This window comes from Narcine bancroftii, chromosome 1 (genome assembly GCF_036971445.1).
Source record: "Narcine bancroftii isolate sNarBan1 chromosome 1, sNarBan1.hap1, whole genome shotgun sequence".
In the NCBI taxonomy this organism is placed as follows: Eukaryota; Metazoa; Chordata; class Chondrichthyes; order Torpediniformes; family Narcinidae; genus Narcine; species Narcine bancroftii.
Genome location: NC_091469.1, coordinates 429,257,609 through 429,273,057, shown reverse-complemented (window position 1 = coordinate 429,273,057; position 15,449 = coordinate 429,257,609). Strand labels below are relative to the sequence as shown.

Here is a 15,449-nt window from a genome sequence, read left to right as displayed (position 1 = left end):
TTAAAGCCTGGCAAATCACTGGAGGAGGATGGTTTCCCCACTGAATTTTATAAAGAATTCAGAAATCTTTTAATGCCCCTTCTTTTGAAGGTGGTGAACCAGGTAGTGGACATGCATACCCTCCTGGAATCTTTTTGAACAATAACCATTTTGATTAATCTAAAACAAAGCCAGGAACCCTTGAATCCCGCCATCTCTTTATTTAACACAGATTATAAAATAATTGCAAAAGCACTGGCCAATAGATTGGTAGCATTTTTGCCAGTATTAACAAATCCAAACCAAGATGGATTTGTAGAAAGGAGACAATCAGCAAACAACATTGTTAGGTTGCTTAATATAGTACATCTGACACAATCAAGGATGGGTCCAGGTGTGGCCATAGCTCTGGATGCTGGAAAGATTAGAATGGAATTTTTTGTTCAAGGTACTAGAAAAATTTGGATTGGGTCAAACATTTATTAATTGCATGAGGACACTTTATTGTAAACCCAAAGCAAAAATTAATACAAATGGGCAGATGTCTCCAGTGTTCCCACTGAGTAGGTGGCCCCAGTACTGTTCATCCTGGCAATTGAGCTGCTGATAGGAGCCATTCAGCAGGATTCAGGCATCAAGGAGTTCAAGGTGGAACATATTTTGCTGATGATGTGTTAATATATTTGACAGACCATGGTGGGGAGTGGTTGTTGGCCAGGCTGAAGGCCCCACTGGAGAATTATGGGAAGGTCTCAGGGTATAAGGTAAATCTGGACAAGAGTGAGATGATGCCTTTAATAAATGGGGATTATAGACAATATCAACAGAGAAATGAATTTAAATGGCTGCAAGAAGGCATTAAATATCTGGGGATAAAAGTGGACAAAGATTTGTGCAATTTATACAGACTTAATTATCTCCCTTTGTAGGTTTATTGCCTCACTCTTTGAGGGAGCCCACCCACTTTACTGTGCACAAATTGTGGTAGGTTAAAAGATAGCAGGAGAGTTTATATACAAATGAGACATTAAATTAATCGTATTGATGTAATGTAATTGACTGTATTTTCAGTTATACGAGAGTTGGGGAGGGGTGGCAATGTGGTGGAGGTGGGATAAACACTGTATGTTATATGAAAGTTTAAAAAAAAATTATTTGGTTTGTTTGAATTTACAGATAATGGAGATTTTGAGCATTTTTCTACTTATTTTAATTTTAAATAAAGATTATTTTTACCCTTTTAACACTTCATTCAGTGCAATCTTATTTTTTAACCATTCCCTCTCTCAATATGAACTATCAGATTATTAATTAATTAATATCTCCTGCCTTCCTCATTTTCAGTTCTGATGAATGGTCATTTATCTGCATTACTAACTACTTTCTCTCCAAATGCCACCTGACCTATTGATGATGTCCAACACTTGCTGTTTTTAACTTCAGATTTCCAGCAGTTATGCATCCTGCCTTTGAATATGTGTAGAAATGTATAATTTAGAAATCATATCTTTCCTCAGATATACTAATATATACGGATACCCCATTATTCTCATTTCCAACTCAAGGCCATTGGGTCTCTTTGTATTTTGAGAATTGATGGACAAGTTACATCTGGCTGTGGAACAATCAATTAATTATCCTTACATATACGGCAAACTGCTCACAAGTTGCATGCTAGATTATGTGACAAAGCAATCACTCGAGAATCATGAGACAACTGTCAATCAGTACAGCAGGCCCTGCACTTATGGACAGTTAGGAAAAGGTATAGTAGAGATGAGCATATGTACTGATTTTGAAGGAGTCAGTCAAACTGAAGAAAGTATGTCTGGCACAGACATCTGGGGAATGCGTGCTTGCAGATCTGTGATTGGAACCTTTTAACTAATTTGAAAGCAAGATTCTTCCGTTTCTCAACTGTTTCTTTTAATATATAGGCTGGGTTTGTGAGGTGGAATTGGTCGATAGGTTGGGTACGGGTGGTATAATGAATTATTTCTGTGCCTGTATATTCTTAGGTTCATGTCATACAATGTGGAAACAGATGCACCAGGTATGTGTTGATCATTAGGCACTGATTTACACTAAAACTACATTCATCCCATTATTTTGTTCACCCATATTCCCATCAACTTTTCCCAGAGGCCATGCTGCACACACACAATTTGCAAAAGGCAATTAACCTAGCAACATTTGAAAAGGTTTCTTGTCGAAATGTGCACCATATTAAAAACTTTGGAAACAGGTCTGAATCCATTTTTTGTACCATATATTCCTTAACGCTGGCAAGACCAATACTTAATCTGAATTACTCCTAAACTGTAGCTTGCTGGACAATTTCCCATAGACAATTAAGTGTCAAACACATGGGGAACAAATGTCATAACTGGTCATTGTAAGCAAAGATGGTGGTGACCAGAAGATGATGCTTTCATGACATTCTCTCAGTTTTGTTGTCACCTTTATATGAAAGTTACCTGAGAATCATTTAAAATACAGGTTTCCTTGGGTTTTTGAAAGTTCACTTTATGCCACTTTTAGTGCCTGTTTTTGCCAAATGAAAGAAATCCTGTCACTTTTATGATAAAAAGTGAAAAGAGCGTTCAGTGTTTTGTTTTGCAGCGAATTGTTATAGAGGCAGTGTGCACCCCGAGCAGCGAGAGTGATGCCGCCAAGCTCCTTCCCTGACAACTACACTCAACATCTCAGCACCAAGCCGCCATAGCTTTGAAATGTATCAGTGAGCATCTGTGCTTTATCTCGATTTATATTGTGCTTCCATTAGCAAGGTATCAGAAAAGTCTAAGAAAGCTCGTAAAGGTGTTACACTTAGCGTAAAACTGGACTGGGAACGCTCCAAAAAATTTCCTATATAAATGAATGGTAATTGCTTCTTTGCTTTATGCCATTTCGGCTTACGAATAAAAACACTCTACTTTCGGATAGTGGGGGAAACCTGTAAGCAATAGGTTTTTGTTTTACTGTGAAGTATTTAGAATTTCCTGTCATGGAAATGCAATTTCATGTCTGGCTTAATAATCCAGGACTTCAGAAACAAGTTCATTAAAGGACAGTCTTGTAGCTGTTAGGTGCGCTATCTGCATTGGGACCATCTGCTAGTGATGAATGGCAGGTGGACATGAGCTTCCAATTAAATTTATAATTTAGAAACAGCATCAACCTATCCTGGTGAATGCATAAGGACAATCCCTCAGTAAATTAAAGCTATGATAAAATTGGGATTGATCAAAAGCAATATAAACAGCTCAAGGAACTGAAAATCATGTGTTAAGTATATCTGAATGTTGAGATTATTTGAAGGAAGATGAATTGATCATATCTGCTTATAAATTTACATTATTCAGCAGATGATTTGTGCCTAATAAAGAATACATAATGTTCTATATAGGATACTCAAAACTGCGGGCAAATTGTATTCTCACCTTTGCTGCTTTCAGATCCTTGAGTCTGTGGCAGAGTATCATTATATATCTTGAGATTAATGCCAGCAATTGCAATAATAAAGGACAGACCTTTTCAAAAGTCAATAGGTTAAACATTTATATGAACTATTGAAATGTTTAAACTACTGGTGCATGACAAGATTTCTCTTGTTCAATTAGACTAATAATTTCTCATTTATATTGACTGTACTGTTTGCCAGCAATAAGCTGTTAATTGTTGCTCAATAAATTTGATGTGATAAATTCACAGTTATTAATACTTCAACAAGGGCATCATTTATGTGTGAACAACATGCAGCTGGCTGCCATACTCAAAGATTGTTGATGCTGAAAAAAAAATTGCAAAGTGGAGTTTAAAAATGAACTGCATTATGTGTAATGATACATTAAAAATGAAATGACTAGAGTTCATTGAGTAATCTTGCTGTGCCCAGATTTCTTAACAATAGAACTTGATGCTGCACCTTTTATTTCTCAATATAACAATTTTTAGTGTTAACTGAAGCCACTTTTTCATTTCGCCCAATTATATTATGAGTAGATGACAAATTTCCAGCAGGGCACATGATACAAAGCCACATTAGACCTCACAAATGAAACAGATAATAGAATCATGTAAAGTTGATCATTAAAATTGCATTTAACATTACACTTCTCTTTCAGGAACTGGGTGATTTTATGCTTTTGCCAAATAACATTCTACAATACCACAAGCATTCAGCTAGGTTACCCTCTTAGAATTCCTTTGGCAACATAATTAGTTGCTATCCAAAATAAAAGTCATCCACTGTCCTGGTTACTTCTCGAGGAGGTGAAGACAAAGATTTCTGGGATATCCTGAAGAGGTATCTCTTGCCCCAGTGAGGACCCAGTTGAAATAAGTTGCGGGCATCGAGAAAATATACCGTGTTGATTCTAGGTCAACAAAACAATGTTCAGTTATGAGCAAGATAAGTGATCACCGGCACTTGCCGCCTTGTATTCTTTCCACACTCCCATCACTGTACTACCTATGCTGCAAATTGTAATATCAAGCTAAGATAGTTTTTATTTAAATTTTTTAATTTTTAAATGAGCTGGTCAAAGGCTCCTCCAGCCCATGAAACCCATGCCACCCATTTGGCCTACCAACTCCATGCATTTTGCAAGGTGAGAGGAAATTGGAGCCACCCTTTTTATTTGGACACCAGCCAACATTTTTCCATACCTTAATGAAGGGCTCAATCCCAAAAGGTCAGTTATGTATTTTTATCTTTGCTCTATAAAAGATCTGCTTGACCTGCTGAGTTGCTCCAGCATTGTGTTTTTACATCAACTGGATCACTGGAACTCTAATAGTATTGCTCTAACCATTGCACTAACTGTGCCACCTTGTCCCCAATCTCACCATTATAGTCTTTCAGTAATCCTGTCAGAGAGCAGCTAGTCACTACCAGCTCTCCTATAATTTGTCTTTTGCATCTACCTTCTATTATTGGAAATATGAGGCTTGAAGTTTGTATATTATCATCTGTTCACCCTCAAATTTCCCAACATCCTATTTTCAAAAAGAGATGCATGTTTTATCAAGGGAATGCGTTTGCATCTGTGTTGATGGAAATATAATGATGGGAGGTGTGACAAATTGCTGTGTGTTCAATCACTGCAAATGGTCTTGTTCAGAAAGTGGCTGGATGAGACTAGAGTTCTAAGTCTAGTAGATAATCCCCTGAATTTAAATACTATTTCATAGAGGCCCAAAGATCTTCACAGGATGGAAGTCTAACTTCTTAGGCTTTATTCTTCCCTCAGGATCAAAGGTGAATTCCTTTTGATCCTGTTTTATTGCTTTCTGATAAGACTGATGTGGGAACACTGACTTTGACTTCCATTGATGGGGCAGGAGGTAGATGACATAGGTCCTTTGATCACCTACACAGAGATTTTGTGTGCTCCAATGCTCGGAACTAAAGTCCTCAATATCCTCCCAAACATTCCTTCTCCATTTTGAGTGATCTTGGGATAAAGATTTCCAGGAGTCAGTTGGGATGGTGCAGTTCTTCAAGGAAGCACATGCTTGAATCTTTTTCTGTCCACCTTGAGAGAATGTCTGTTCCAGATGTATAGTGCCAAGCATGAGAATAATGTGGTCAGATCATCATAACCAATGGAGAATAACTGAGCCATTAATATTGGAAATCTTGGCCTGACGGAAGATGCTGACTTTGGTTATATTGTGAGATAATATGAGCTGTATTTTTGTAGTTCCCTGAGGTACCACTTGGAGGAAGCTGTTGATGAAAACCCTGACAATAGGAACATAGGAAGTAGGAACAGGAATAGGCCAAAAATGGCCCATCGAGCCTGCTCCGCCATTCAATACGATCATGGCTGATCTAATTTATGACCTAACTCCACCTACCTGCCTTCTCCCCATATCCCCTAATTCCTCTATCATGTAAAAAATTATCTAACCGAATTTTAAATATGCTTAATGAGGCAGCCTCAACCACTTCCCTGGTTAGAGAATTCCAAACATTCACTACTCTCTGGGAAAAAACTATTTTTCCTCATCTCTGTACTAAATCTACTCCCCCGAATCTTGAGACTGTGTCCTCTCATTTTAGTTTCCCCAGCCAGCTCAAAAAACCTTCCTACATCTATCCTATCCATACCCTTCATAATCCTATATGTTTCTATAAGATCTCCTCTCATTCTTCTGAACTTGAGCGAATACAATCCTAGATGATTTAATCTTTCATCGTAAGTCAACCCCTTCATCCCAGGGATCAACCTAGTAAACCTCCTCTAGACCATCTCCAAAGCCAGTATATCCTTCCTCAAATATAGAGACCAGAAATGGACACAGTACTCCAGGTGCGGTCTCACCAGTACCTTATACAGTTGCAACATTACCTCCCTACTCCTGAATTCAATTCCTCTAGCAATGAAGGCCAACATTCCATTTACATTCTTAATAACCTGCTGCACCTGCAACCTAACTTTTTGCGAGTCATGCACAAGCACTCCCAAGTCCCTCTGCACAACAGCATGCTGTAGTTTTTCACCCTTTAAATAATATTCAGCTCTTCTATTTTTCTTGCCAAAGTGGATAACCTCACACTTACTAACATTGTACTCCATCTGCCAGACCTTTGCCCACTCATCTAGCTTAACTATATCCCTCTGCAGACTCTCCACATCCTCATTACAATTTGCTCTTCCACTCAATTTGGTGTCATCCACAAACATGGCTACACCACATTTTGTCCCCTCCTCCAAGTCATCAATGTAAATGATGAACAGTTGTGGGCCTAACACTGACCCCTGCGGCACCCCACTTACCACTCTCTGCCAACCTGAAAAACTCCCATTTATCCTGACTCCCTGCCTCCTGTCAGACAACCAATTTTCAGTCCAGGCCAATATATTTCCTCGGACTCTACTTTCCTGTAACTTACTGATAAGTCTCTTGTGCGGCACCTTATCAAACGCTTTCTGGAAATCCAAATATAATAAACAGCAAGACTGCTCTGTAGAAACCACATATAAACTGTGTAACAATTACAGCACAGAAACAGGCTAGTTCAGCCCTTCTAGTCCATGCCAAACACCTACTCCCACCTAGTCCCACTGACCCGCACTCGGGCCATAACCGTCCACACCTCTCTCATCCATGTACCTATCCATCTTTCTTACAACTATCCTTGCATTGAAATATATACACTTGAGAGAATGTACCTTTGACTTACCATCTACTTTCACCACCCCTCCCCTCTCCATTAACTTTTAACATTCTGGTTCCTCTCTCCCTTCAAATCTAGGTGTTCTACCCTAATCTCCACACTCTCATTCTGATTCCTACCCATGTGTCAAACTAGTTTAAACCCTCCCCAACAGATCTAGCAAACCTGCCTGCCAGGATACTAGTCCCCCTTCAGTTCAAGTGCAGCCCATCCCTTTTGTACAGGTCAGACCTTCCCCAGAAGAGATCGCAATGATCCACAAATCTGAACCCTTACCCCCTGCACCAACTCTTTAGACACATATTCATCCACCACATCTTCCTATTCCTACCCTTTCTAGAGCATGGCACAGGCAGCAATTCCAAGATTACCACCCTTGAGGTACTGCTCTTTAACTTCTTTCCTAACTCCATATTTTCTTTCTTCAGGACCTCATCCCCACTTCTATCAATATCATTGGTCCCCACTGCTCACCCTCCCCCTCCAGAATGCTGTGCATTTGATCAGAGACATCCCTGACCCTGACACTTGGGAGGCAACATACCAACTAAAGCCAAGATCTCATCCAGCAAATCTCCTATCTGCTCCCCAACCAATGAGTCCCCAATTACAAGAGCTCTCCTCTTATCCCCCTTCCCTGCTGAGCTGAGTTAGACATTTTGGAGTCCTTTTTATAAACCCTATGTAACAGTTCATACCAATCTACATTTGCTGACATTAGTATAGATGAAGACAAAAAAATTAGTCAAAAAGGTTGGTTTTAAGGAGAATTTAAAGAATTTGATAGGTTTATGAAGTGAATTTTAGAACTTGTATCCTGAGCTGTGAAAGGCATGTACTGAATTGAAATAATTAAAAATTACTTAGGGTAAAAGCAAGAGAATTAGAAGCATTATGGAATCTTAGAGAGTAGTGAGCTGGAGGAAGTTCAGAACATGGGATTGTCAAGGTCATGCAAGAAATAGTTAACAAAGAAAAGAATTTTAAAACCTGGTCACTGTTTCACAGGGAAAATGTCACAAAGCCAGATGGCACAGTTAGCGTAGTGGTTAGTGCAATGTTATTACAATGCCAGTGATTGGGTTCGAATCCAACGCTGTCTGTAAAGGGTTTGTATGTTCTTCCAGTGGCCTACTTAGGTTTCCTCTGGATGCAGCACCCTCAAAAATATACAAAGTTGATCAGTTAATTGGATGTAATTGGGTGACGTGGGTTTCAATGGCAGAAATCAGTCTCGACTGTGCAGAAATTAATTAAATAATAAAACAGACAAACAAAATAAATAGATATGAATGGATTATGTGCAATTTGTGACTGGAATTTGCCTGTTGAATTTTTGAAATGGTGCAATAACCTGGGAAAAAAATGCAGACCACTCCATGAAACATTGATTTTTATATTCATAGCTTTACATGATGTAGCACTACATAATTTAAATTTTAGACCATAGTTTCAAGAAACTAGAGGCTAGAAAAAAGTATATAAGCTGATGTTTGGAATTGTATTACGAATGGTCCCATGTTATAAACTTCCTCTTAGTTGTTAATCCTATTTTGTGTTTAGCAGATATGACCAAGGATTAATTTTTGGTCACAGTTTCTTTCAGATGGAGGATGGCACTGTTTGAAATCAAGTAATGGTGCACTATCCCACATTGATCTGCCAACCAGCACCCCAAACTGATTATCCCATTATTTATTTGCAGCATCTTTCCAACCACTTTTCCAATGTAAAGTTGAAAAGGCTATTCATTGTTGGAAAGGATAATGTATTGAGCAGTCATTAGAAATCTTCATTTATACATATCTTTTTTTAATTTCAACAAATCTTTGACTGATAGTCCCAGATAGAGCATAGAGATTTCTCTTTCAAGATCCAATATATTTCTCAGCATGCCTCCTTAAGAGGTCAACCTACCAGCACTCACTACTAAAAACTAAATGATTCAGGGATGGAAAGTAGTATTCATAATACCATGTGAACATTGAAAACTCTTTGAATAATCTTCAGGTCTCTTCTCTTAGCAAAGGAATTAAAGCATCTATTATAATTTAACAACTCTTTCTTGAAGATAATGGAGAAATGAATCTACAAATGTCACAATAACTTGATTAACATATAACCATATAACAATTACAGTACAGAAACAGGCCATCTTGGCTCCTCTAGTTCGCACCAATTTAAGTGATCTCCTCTAATCCCACCTACCTGCTCCCTATCCATAACCCTCCAATCCCCTCTCATCCATGCACTTATCCAACCTTCTCTTAAATGATAGAATTGACCCTGCTGCAACCACCTCTTCTGGAAGGTCATTCCACTCAGCCACCACTCCTGAATGAAGAAACCCCCTCTCATGTTACTTCTAAACTTTTTCCCCCTAATGCTTAACTTATGACCCCTCATTCCATCAGCAATAATTTAGTCTATGTTTTTAATATTATATCCTTCAATTGCAACCTCTCACTTGCATTTCCTCATGCATTTCTCCTCCTCACCCTTCATCTTTAAACATGCCTAATACTTGAACACAAAGACCACACTTAAATAATGTCTCATAGATAGAAAATCTCCTTTTTTTTCCTGCAGCTGACAGCACATTTGGTCAATCACATGAAATCTGTTTCTTTAGATTTATCAGGTCATACAGAGTGAAACAGACTTTTTTTTGGCCCACTGGGTGTATACCAATCATTAAGCATTCATTTGCACTGATCTAACTTTATTCTCCCCAAATTCCCATCAGTTCCTTCCAGATTCTACCATATACACAAGGGCTAATTTATTTACAATGGCAATCTGGGATGTGGGAAGAAACCAAAGTGCTTGGGGAAACCCACATTGTCATAGGGAGAACATAAAAGCTCCACAGGGATAACATCCAAGATTTGGACTGATTGCTGGAGTTGTGAGCTTGCAGGTGTGAACAAACAATGATGTTGCATTTGCTCTGTACCAAATTATCTCTCTCCGAAACTTTACATTTCTGATTTATGTTTCATTTGCTGTATTTTGTATGAGAAATCTAACTCTCAAATCAAACTTTATCACCACATGTGACATTAGACTTGAACTTGTGCACTGGGCACTAATGTTCATTTATGTAAAATTAATGAACAATATAGTGTTTTAGGTGCTAAATAGCACAGCCTTACAAATTACATATGATAAAAATGGAAATTTCTGCCACTTTTTTTCTTCTGTGATTAACACTGAGAGCCTGGACAACCAAATGTAGATTTTTATCTGATATATTCTGGCTGCCGAACTAAATTGTTCTTGTGATCAATGGCACTCCCTCTTCTACCCATTATTATTATTCACCAACTGGAAGTAAAAGGCTCGTTCAAGGGATTTTTAAAAAAATTATTAGAACTAAAAGCTAAAGGGATGAGAGCTATTGAAGTTTTAATTTGATTTAACTAGCCAATGCATATTGTATATCTTGACATTCCAATATTTCAGGCTGGACATTATTAGACTAAATGATTAGTGATTTAGTTTTAGATGGCTTGCTCTAATTCTTTCTTCTTTTTCAACAATTTTCTTCCCAGACACTTTTTCTGAAGGTCATCACTCTGTAATTGCTGATCTCTAGCTATTCAAGGCAAGCGCTAATGAACCAACATTGAACAAGCAATGAACTAATCTGTTTATGCAAGGAACCTTGCCCCAGGTATTTGAGATAAGAACCTTAACATGAAACCAAAAGAGACTCTGTGGAAACACAATGGTGTGTGTGTGGGTGGCTGTGGGCTTGTGTGGGAGGGAGGGTGGGGGAAGGTGATGGAGGGAGTGGGGTGGGGGGAGGGTGGGGGGAGGGTGGGGAAAGGTGATGGAGGGGGTGGGGGGAGGGTGGGGGAAGGTGATGGAGGGAGTGGGGTGGGGGGAGGGTGGAGGGAGAGGGGTGATGGAGGGAGAGGGATGGAGGGAGAGGGGTGATGGAGGGAGAGGGGTGATGGAGGGAGAGGGGTGATGGAGGGAGAGGGGTGATGGAGGGAGAGGGGTGATGGAGGGAGAGGGGTGATGGAGGGAGAGGGGTGATGGAGGGAGAGGGGTGATGGAGGGAGAGGGGTGATGGAGGGAGAGGGGTGATGGAGGGAGTGGGGTGATGGAGGGAGTGGGGTGATGGAGGGAGTGGGGTGATGGAGGGAGTGGGGTGATGGAGGGAGTGGGGTGATGGAGGGAGTGGGGTGATGGAGGGAGTGGGGTGATGGAGGGAGTGGGGTGATGGAGGGAGAGGGGTGATGGAGGGAGAGGGGTGATGGAGGGAGAGGGGTGATGGAGGGAGAGGGGTGATGGAGGGAGAGGGGTGATGGAGGGAGAGGGGTGATGGAGGGAGAGGGGTGATGGAGGGAGTGGGGTGATGGAGGGAGTGGGGTGATGGAGGGAGTGGGGTGATGGAGGGAGTGGGGTGATGGAGGGAGTGGGGTGATGGAGGGAGTGGGGTGATGGAGGGAGTGGGGTGATGGAGGGAGTGGGGTGGGGGGAGGGTGGGGAAAGGTGATGGAGGGAGTGGGGTGGGGGGTGGGGGAAGGCGATGGAGGGAGTGGGGTGGGGGGAGGGTGGGGGAAGGCGATGGAGGGAGTGGGGTGGGGGGAGGGTGGGGGAAGGTGATGGAGGGTGGGGGGCAGGGTGGGGGGGAGGGTGGGGGAAGGTGATGGAGGGAGTGGGGAGGGTAGGGAAAGGTGATGGAGGGAGTGGGGAAGGTGATGGAGGGAGTGGGGAAGGTGATGGAGGGAGTGGGGAAGGTGATGGAGGGAGTGGGGAAGGTGATGGAGGGAGTGGGGAAGGTGATGGAGGGAGTGGGGAAGGTGATGGAGGGAGTGGGGAAGGTGATGGAGGGAGTGGGGAAGGTGATGGAGGGAGTGGGGAAGGTGATGGAGGGAGTGGGGTGGGGGAGGGTGGGGAAAGGCGATGGAGGGAGTGGGGTGGGGGAAGGTGATGGAGGGAGTGGGGTGGGGGGAGGGTGGGGAAAGGCGATGGAGGGAGTGGGGTGGGGGAGGGTGGGAAAGGCAATGGAGGGAGTGGGGTGGGGGGAGGGCGGGGAAAGATGATGAAAGGAGTGGGGTGGGGGGAGGGTGGGGAAAGGTGATGAAAGGAGTGGGGTGGGGGAAGGTGGGGAAAGGCAATGGAGGGAGTGGGGTGGGGGGAGGGTGGGGAAAGGTGATGAAGGGAGTGGGATGGGGGGGTTGATGGCTAGAGAAGAATTGCTGACATTTTAGCTGGATCAGGACTGAGAGTGGAGAGAAAAGAGTGAATATAATAAAGAAGAGAGGGGGAGGGTAGAGGCAAGGGCTAGAAGGTGATAGATCGATAGAGGAGAGCTGATGGATGATGGATAGTTAGAACCAGCTGGGGGTGGGAGGGGGGGGAAGGGGAGGGTGAAGGTGGAGACAATTCAGTGTGATTTTGGTACATAGCCTCAGGAGAGCAATATCTCACATTTAGCTCAAAATCAACTATCTTGGATCTTATGTTCCAGAACTGTTCAGCAGGTCCAAAGACACAGCTGAAACATAATTCATCCTCAAATGAACTATTAATCTCATGACAACTTCACATCCATATTTGTGTTTAATCTGTTATAGGATTCAATTGAACAGAGGCTGTGATCAAATACCTGCTCACCACCAAATGGCTGAAAACAAAAAGGTACATTGAGAGAACTTTGGTTTACTTTCCTTTCAAAATAACTTTACAAGATTTCTCTTTTACAATGTGAGATTGAATTAGATTAGAATGACACCCTGACAAAATCTGATGAGAGCACTGTGTTTAACCTCACAAATTTCCTAAAATACCACAGTTCTTAAAAATTCAATGAAGACATAGTCGGGACAGATCCTTTCACATTCAATTCCCACAATTGAGAAAACAAAGAGTAATAATGTTTTTCATGAACCTTGCAAGGAACAAAAGAAGGGAAGCTAGATAAATTCAAACCATTTTTGAAAAGATTAAATACTTCTTGCAATTGGTGGGAGGAAATTACATTGGATTTTTAAGAAGCGTTATATTTTAGGAAATTTGTGAGGTTAACCACAGTGCTCTCATCATATTTGGTCAGTGTATCATTCTAATCTAATTCAATCTCACATTGTAAAAGAGAGAAGTTACAGAGGCAAGTATTTTAAGAGGGAAAAAAACTGCCATTTAGGGTGAAGTGTTGACTGTTTTCTGTACTTAGGTGATACATCATGGGAACCTCATCTGGCCTGTCACTGTGGTATCATTGAGAGGATGTACATAACATCCTCCATTTAAATTACTTTTCAGATCAATCACCCACAACAGGCCAGTATCTTTATGTGTTGGCAGCAGGACAAATGCTTTGACTTGTGACTGAAAACAGTTAACATTTGAATAGCCCTGACCACAGAGAATTAATGGCTAACTTTCACAGATTGTGGGCTGAATTTCTTTCTCGTTGGAGTCCTTGTAGAGATGTGTGCAGAATTGCTGCTGTGCTGTTGAAATACAAATGTTTTTTTACTAATTGCATGCAATTTTTGCATCAATCATGCAGGGACATCTTATGATGCTTTGGTGGTGGATTTTGATGGGAAATGTCAGATTCATGCTATTTAAAGCCTGATCATGGAGCTTTGCTTTTGAAAAGTGATTTAAAACAGAATTTGTAATGATAGAGAATTACATGAAACTGTGTGAAATTGTGCAGATAATCATTTAAATCTCACTACATGAAAAGATAATTGCTCCAGAAATTAGCTTTACCTGGGGTTCATTCATTTGGTCATGGCTAGTTTCTTATATGGCAATGATTTGATATTAAAGCTAATTAAGATCAGGTCAGAGTTGTTGAAGGTCAAACATTAATGCAAAGGATCATTGAAATGGTAATTATAAACAGATTAAGAAGTTCCGGTCTTTTATAAGTGACTATCAGATAATTACTTTCGGAATGTGCATTTGTAGTCTTGGACATAATGAGATTTAAAAGTAGAAATATACTACTTAATTAGATTTAAAAATGCACACTACAAATGTGAAAGATTATTTAAATGATACTTACCTGGGCCTATATTTTCTGATGTAATTTCTGATCCAGATTAACTAGTGCAGCTGAATCTGTAACAGCTAACCAGAACTTCATTTCTGTTACACTTTTTGTGTGATGTTCCTTCATCAGACACCATTTGTATTGGATACTAAGCAAATACTGATATGTCAAACATATATCAGAAGGTCAGGTGGTGTTCTTGCATAAAGTAACCTGTCCAAATATCCTACATACAAAAAAAATACTGGGAATATCATTTGGTTCTTTTTAAGGCAATTGATCCACCCAAGAAATTCAGTGCACTTAATTCCAGACCGGAAAAAAAGATACCTTCCAGTTTCATCAATGACAACTCAATCCTTTGGGCTTGTTGGAACAGGGATGCTATTGAAATGTCCTGGAATAACATTGCTGCTCACCTGACTTTTAATGAGGTGAGTTGCTACTTAATCTGCATAATTACCTTTCAGATGGTAAATGTAGCTACTGTTTGATTACCTTACAGGGCAAATTAAGAAAAGCAGGCAGTGTTTTTTTTAAACATTATTAATAATGTGTGTTCTTGAGCGGTGGAAACAAGCTTTGGAATGATCTGTAACCCCATCAATAAAGTCAAATAAAGCAAGCAAGAGATGAAGTAACTGGGCATAAGATTGAGCCGATAAGACTTGATGAGAACACATCAGTATTTCCACCATTTAAGGACATCTTAAAACTTTTCAAGACTGATAAATTATTATAGTTTGTAAAATGATGCAACTTTGAGGAGCAATCAGATTGCACAGAGCAAAGTGTCACAGTGCACAATGAGATTTTGAGCGAGTTAATCGTTCAATGACAATCTGGTTGTCAAGTAACCAGCGTAAATGTTGTGTGGGGAAGAGTATCAGGTTTGGTGTGTTCACAGAGGGATGAGTCTGGACACAAGTGTTACACTCACAAGTAACTTGAAAAGACAGGAGGCAAACAGGGGAGAATGTTAAATGGCACTCGATTTCTATTTCACTTAAGCAACAATTAAGAAATTCACCTTGGACCCAAGTTGGACACCGACAATAGTGAACATCTCAACAGCAAAGAAGCATGCACCAGAATGCTTTTTATTGACTACAGTTTGGCTTTTACCACCATCATCCTCTCAAAATTGATCAGCAAACCAGGGACTCAACATTTCACTATGTAATTGGATCTTAGATTTCCTCACCTCCAGTCCGCAATCAGTGAGAATTAGTAAGAACATCTCCTCCAAAATCTCCA

The 15,449-nt window shown here is 40.5% G+C and overlaps 1 long non-coding RNA gene across 2 annotated transcripts in view; it reads left to right on the top strand.

The window, feature by feature from the left end:
- Window positions 1–14,620, top strand: part of LOC138753470 (uncharacterized) — a 30,794-nt gene extending 16,174 nt beyond the window's left edge. For both annotated transcript variants that reach the window (XR_011351189.1, XR_011351187.1), the window contains 3 exons: window positions 10,723–10,844; window positions 12,760–12,823; window positions 14,465–14,620. This is a non-coding gene — a long non-coding RNA (uncharacterized lncRNA). The remainder of the gene's footprint in view (window positions 1–10,722; window positions 10,845–12,759; window positions 12,824–14,464) is intronic.
- The last annotated feature ends 829 nt before the right edge of the window (window positions 14,621–15,449 follow it).